At 26.5% G+C, this 6,672-nt stretch overlaps 1 protein-coding gene across 4 annotated transcripts in view; it reads right to left on the bottom strand.

The window, feature by feature from the left end:
- LOC102674330 (solute carrier organic anion transporter family member 5A1) overlaps nt 1-6,672 on the bottom strand; it is a 125,479-nt gene that overhangs the window by 58,180 nt on the left and 60,627 nt on the right. For all 4 annotated transcript variants that reach the window (XM_031515343.1, XM_031515340.1, XM_031515341.1 and 1 more), the window contains one exon: nt 5,608-5,916. The gene's annotated coding sequence lies outside the window, so the exon portion shown is untranslated. The remainder of the gene's footprint in view (nt 1-5,607; nt 5,917-6,672) is intronic.

Genomic DNA, 6,672 nt, shown 5'->3' on the forward strand with positions numbered 1-6,672 from the left:
TATTAATTAATATATTATTATTATAGATTAATAATATAATATATTAATTAATTAATTATATATATTATTTATAAATTTTTTCCATATATAGGTTGTAGATTTATTTCATGTAAATAGGAATTTTTGAACGATTAATTGAATTCCAGATAATTTTCAATTATCAACTTTTATATAACTAATAAATATTATATACCTGTATTATCAATACTTATGAATTGCAATCTCTTTCAAAAGAATTCCATTGTCTCATTTACGCATTTTCCAATCAATTTACTCTAATAAACTCATTTTCCTCAATGAAAACATTTCTCAGAGATATTAAGTTACATTCATCCAAAATTCTCTGTGGTTATGTATCTTTCATTTACATAACCAATTTCTGAATACCTTTCTAAACACCTTTAACATTCCACATACTCTTCATTCACAATTTTATCTAAATCTATATTAATTTCTATTCATTTTGATTTTTATATGTATTATTAAATACTGTTAAATTGCTAACTTGAAAGATTTTATTTAATAATTTATTATATTTTTTTTAATATATATATAAGAATAATTTTTATTATTATATTATTAATATATTATTAAACTATATTATTAAATTATAATTATATATTATACATTTTCTAAAAATAATCTTATAATTATATTTTATAATAAAAAAGAACTTTATGCAACAATAATCATTTCACATAATTATATTTATAGAAAGTAATAATTATTTTATTTAAACTAATATTTAACCATTATAACTTTCATTATCTAACTACCTAACAAATAATAATACTAGATAATAATAATACTTTTTTTTAGTATTTAATTTAATCTAATCTATATCTAATTAAAATAACAAAAAATGTAAAAAATAATTTCTAACCTCAAATCAATAGATTATTATGAATCATCCTACAATATTTATACAAAGAGATAAAAATAAAACTGTAAAAAATTTACATTGTTCAAGAGAATATTTACAGAAAGCGTATAAATAGAAAGATAGAAGACCACGTGTAAGAGAGAAAGAAAAAAAAGTTACAAAACGTTTGTTTCTCTCTTTTCGTGCATGGTTCGTGGGAGTACATGACGTCACCCATTTTTTTCCCTTCAGAATATTAGTCGCCATGAGTGCTAATTCACGGAAACGAGAATAACATTTATCGAGCAGATCCAAGGATGTCCCACGCGGCAGGTTCACTAATTCATAGTCTGTTAGGATTCGAATTATACAAATCTACACAGGATGTATCATAGTATTGAAATTACATGTACATACTATACTCTATTTGTGGTAAAACTCTTATGCTAAAATGCACTGTTGCATTAAAACTCCTATACAAAATGTCTCATTCGTATCGAAATAAATATTATAAATATTTTTGAAAATAATAATATTAATTATTATTCAATTTTAATTATTTTTAATTACGGATGTCATTAAATATATTATAACATTCACTACAAGAATTCTAAGCCCATGTCTATATATAATAATTGAAACTTCAAATAAATTGTATTTTTTTTTTAATTTTTTTTTATATTTTATATTAAATTTATAAAATAATATATTTTCAAAAAATTCATCATTTCAACAATATAGTAAAACGATAGTACATTGTAACCGGAAACTCTTGACAACCACTGCAGTTATTACTATTCGAGGCTTCCGGCTGTAAGCCATGTCCACAAGGAATTATATTCCAACGTTTCACCAGCATTGTAGCTAGCTCTTCGAGAGTTAAATTACATACTAATATTCATTACAAGATGCAATGGCAAAAAAAAAATACCTACATATATATTTTGTACAAAATGCTAGCAATGACCTTGAAAATTAAAAAAAAAAAAAAAAAAAGAAAAAAAATTTTTCATGATATGGATTCTATCTATCTTTATAAGGTACTAATTTTAATTCTCTAACATTAGATCAAATAATAAAATGATTCTGTAATATTTTGATATGAAAACAAAGATTATCATTTCTTTAAATTTATTTTGTATTTTTCATTCTTTTTTATTATATCATTATCCTTGAATTTTAATATATTGTTTTCTTACTCATAAGATATAATTATTTCTCTCAGATAATTATTTGTTACGTACACATACTATTATCTAACTAATTCCATTTTATTTCGTATCATAAATATATTGAAATTCTTTTTGAAAAATAAGTATCAATTCAATTTTATAAATGCTCATATAATGAAAATTAAAAATATTCAATATAAAAAAAGAAATTATTAAAGAATCTATTTAAATTCTAAGGAGACATCCTATATAAATGAGTTTAAATTAAAACATAAATCCTTTGCGAAAGTAACATCTTACTAACAAATTTGATTCATTTAACAAAACCATGAAATTAACACCAGATTATAGGAATAAATATACTATTTGGAAAATATATCGATGATCGAATAACAAACGTGATGAAATCAATCGAATCTCTCAACTACTTATATTATGCGACAAGTATAATAGAATAAAAAAATTAATAAGTTTATTGCAAAAAGTAAGTATTTATTTATATAATTGTTTTTATAGATTTCCTGGTATAATGGAATCGTTCATTCATGGCTAAAACTGTTCATTGGTATTCGACAATTATAATAATCATATTATGATTATAAATGACAAACAGATGAAAGAGTCAATAGTAATTATTAAATAAATTAATGATGAAATCTAAATAACAAATTAAAATCAATTCTTTCAATCAAAATATTATATTTTATTAATGAAGAATAAATTATAAATATGACTAACTTTAAAAAAAAATCTAGAAGGTAATTTTAAAAAAGGATTCTGCACGAAATTGTGCTCATGAAAAAATCATTTTTTTAAAAGATATAATATAAATATTTGTAAAGAAATTAAAATAGTAAATAAATTTTGAAGGAGTTCAAAAAATATGTAACTTTAAGAAAGATTGTGTGCGTAGATATACTTGTCAAATATAAATATTTGATGACAAAATCTCAACGACATCATATTCTATCATGTTAGAAACAATAATATTTATATCTATAATCTTCTGTGTAGTGGATATTATACTTTCATTAAAGAGTAAATATAATTAATCTTGAATCTACATCAATCATCTGAGATTGAAACAAATTATTATCAAGGTAAGAAATATAATATAAAATAATATAAGTAATTTTTTCAATTTCATTTTGTTTTTGCTATTAAAAAGAAAAAAGTTAAAATCATTCTATCTAATAATCAAACCATGATTAGAAAAAAAAATATAAAAGATATAAAATATAAATATAAAATATTAACAAAGAATATTATTTGATTTCAATTTTGTAATTTTGAATTTTGTTAACAATTGCTCGAAACAATTACAAATTAATAAATTGCCAAGTGGCTGAAAGATGTACATACGACCTTGTATCATTTGACGTCATTCAACGTGGAACGCGTGACGGATCATAAATGCATTCTAATTTATTAACGAGTCGAACATGTCGTTTTTTAAAGGTTTTCATTTATTTTTCCGAATTACGATTATCCGTCATTCCCGAAAAATAATTCGAATATATATTTTATAATGATATCCTAACAAAGATTAAGTTTATTCCATATTATATATATACCGAAATTAATTCTAAATAATACTTGTAATAAAGTATGATAAGAAAATAATTATAAAAATGTATAATTTCACTTATATGACAAGAATGCGAAGAAAGAAAGTGAATCAACATGTACTTGAGCAAAACTAAAAGATTGATCAACGTAATAATTTCAAAGCAACCGATATTTTATATACATATGTAGAACAAAGTTTGATGAAATAGTTGATTAACACATTTCTTTAACAACTTAACCTATAATTTGTTTCCACGCGCACGACAAATCTTATTAAGATTTACTTGTTTCAAATTTTATTATTAAGAAATAATAAATTATATATAATAATACTGTGTACCAATTAAAAAAAGAAAAAAATAGAAACAATTATCGTAACTTGATAAATGTGAAAAGATCTTCTTTATAAAAAGAACATACATTTTGACCAGCGTAGTGACTTCCTTCCAGTAGCCAATTAAAAAAAAGTGAAATGTAAATGGCAGCGTGAAAACACACAAGCTGTTATCACACAATTTAAAACTTACGATTATCATCACGGCACTAATAAAATGAAAAAAAAAAAAAAAAAAATCAGAAAAATTTTCATTATATACACATTCATCCATTTTATACGCATCTCGATTTTTCTTTTATATGTTTGACTACACGCGCGAACCTGGATTCGCGAGACTGCCATCTTAATTCGCGCGAAAGGAAACAATGACGTCGTTGACCTGTTCTTGAATGGTAGAATAATAAATAGCGCGGGCTGACCGAACACGATACGATATGTTTTTCATGATGAAGAAACGGGTGTGACCGCAATCGATTAAATGGATCAATTATTATTCAAACTATAGTATGGTCCATGATATAGCGAGATTATAAAATCAAAACTAGTCAAAATAATCACGAAATAGTTCGAGAATAAAAGAGTCAAATATAGAGAAATACAAATATATAAAATCTGGACAGAACTGTATAAAAAAATAATGGAAGTGATTTCTTAGAAATTAACGAAACAAAATAAGAAAAATAAATATACAAAAGATCGATATTCATTTAACAAATATTAGAAAAATAGTATAATTCTATTATGGCTATCTATTTTATAGATAATTATAAATAATCATAAAAAAGCATTTTTTTATTGTATGAAAATTTAAAGACTTGAGTATACAGTCCTAAAATCTATTTACAACCTAATGATATCAGACGGTACCGGTACTCACTGGTTTAATTTACATTCTCACTATATCTTGGTCCCATACTACACACGAGGCAAAACAGCAACATGCGTGCCCCTGGCGTGCAATCCGCGTGTCATTCGAGCGTGCCTCTGGCCGCTCTCACCGCCGACCTCGACCGTCTGTCACTCGGACTTTGCCAATTGAACATATTTACAAAGAACGCAGAAATTGATATAAGAGAAAAAATGCAGATCTATTTTATCGTAGTTAAAATCTTTCGGCGCATGGCATGCCATATCCTCCGGAATTATTCTAAGAATTCATGATTCGATGCCGTTAAACATTACGGCGGAATAGCTTCTCAGAGGGAATCGGATTAAAATGAGTCGTAAAAAGACACATTTTTTTCACGCATACCCAAATGCTTTCACGAACAGATTATTTCGAAACGAAGGGACACGAGTAGGCAGCCAAGCAGACAGACTACGATGACGGCGGTGGCTTTCGATGGGACGCCAGAGTTCGTCGTCCGCGCACACACGCGTATGCAATGCGTGTAAGAAGACATGAATAGGTTCGGGAATTGTGCATGTATATAGAGGCGCGCGCACATTCACACGTAAACGGAGCATCACACGTAATGCGAATATATAGCATACACGAAGGGAAGTACGCAACCAAACGAGGGACACACGCGCGCGTATACGACGGCCGTAAATGCAACGATCGACTTTTTGCCGTTACGAAGTCACTGGACGCGTACACGCGAAACACAATCCATGAAATCGTATCGAGATTTCATTCGGAATAACTGTGCTCTTTGAACACTCACCTGAATCGCCATACACATTGAATATGGAAAGTACGGTGGGGCGTTCGTTAGCGAAAACGCGACTCCGTAGGTGACAGAACACGCCGAATACTCACGTACGTCCGCACGCTAGAAAAGCTTGTGGACAACTGACGGAAATGGCGGAAGAAGGCCGCAAGGTGGCCTCAGCAGTCCTACCACGCGATTGGTTGGCTGATTCTATGGCGCTACATTCAAATGTTTGCTATATCATACATTTGCTAATTTATCGCCTAACAATGGTATGAAAGATTATCTTGATTTTGTTTTCTTTTTTATCGACTCATGCAACTGAAATTTAATAATTGTTATTGATTAGATAAAATTAATATCATTTTTTGATTGAATATTAAACAAATTATACTGATTTTATATAGATAATCTTTTAATAAATAGAAATCTAATTATAAAAAAATATTATTTATCAATTAGAATGTCATACAACGTTTTACTGATAATTGCATACTATTTTTTGCAAGATTAACGTGTCATTAGATAAAATAGCTTTGAATACTCTTAGGAAATAATATTGATTTATAATTCTAAAAATAAATTTCTATTGAATTATATAAGTATTTGATATTTAAAAATGAAATAAAAGAATAGAATAAATAATATATTGACACAAAATGAAGATACAATGTAAAACAATTTAAAAATATATTAAAAAATTTCATACTTGAAAAAATAAATAAGTATTATTTTAACAGTTTTCAAAACATTTATTCATTGTAAATACATTGTTTGTGCCTTACTTCTGAGAGAAGAAAAAAAATGTTACGTTTCGACAATTGGAGAAAAAGACGATTTCTGATAATTAATTTTTCATTTATTATCGGTGTCTTTTCATCTTCTAGTGAAACGTAAAACGAAATTATTCGAATTCTATATATTCATGATCTATAGATATTTATTCCATATCTAAGGAAGAGATTCTGTGATTGATATGAAAACAGAAGATTCATTTTAAGAAAAAACAGTGTTTTTCAACCGCGCACGCACGATATATTCTTCTCTATATATATCATAAGGGATTTAAAATTATAT

This window comes from Apis dorsata, unplaced genomic scaffold (genome assembly GCF_000469605.1).
Source record: "Apis dorsata unplaced genomic scaffold, Apis dorsata 1.3 scaffold_67, whole genome shotgun sequence".
Taxonomy (NCBI): domain Eukaryota; kingdom Metazoa; phylum Arthropoda; class Insecta; order Hymenoptera; family Apidae; genus Apis; species Apis dorsata.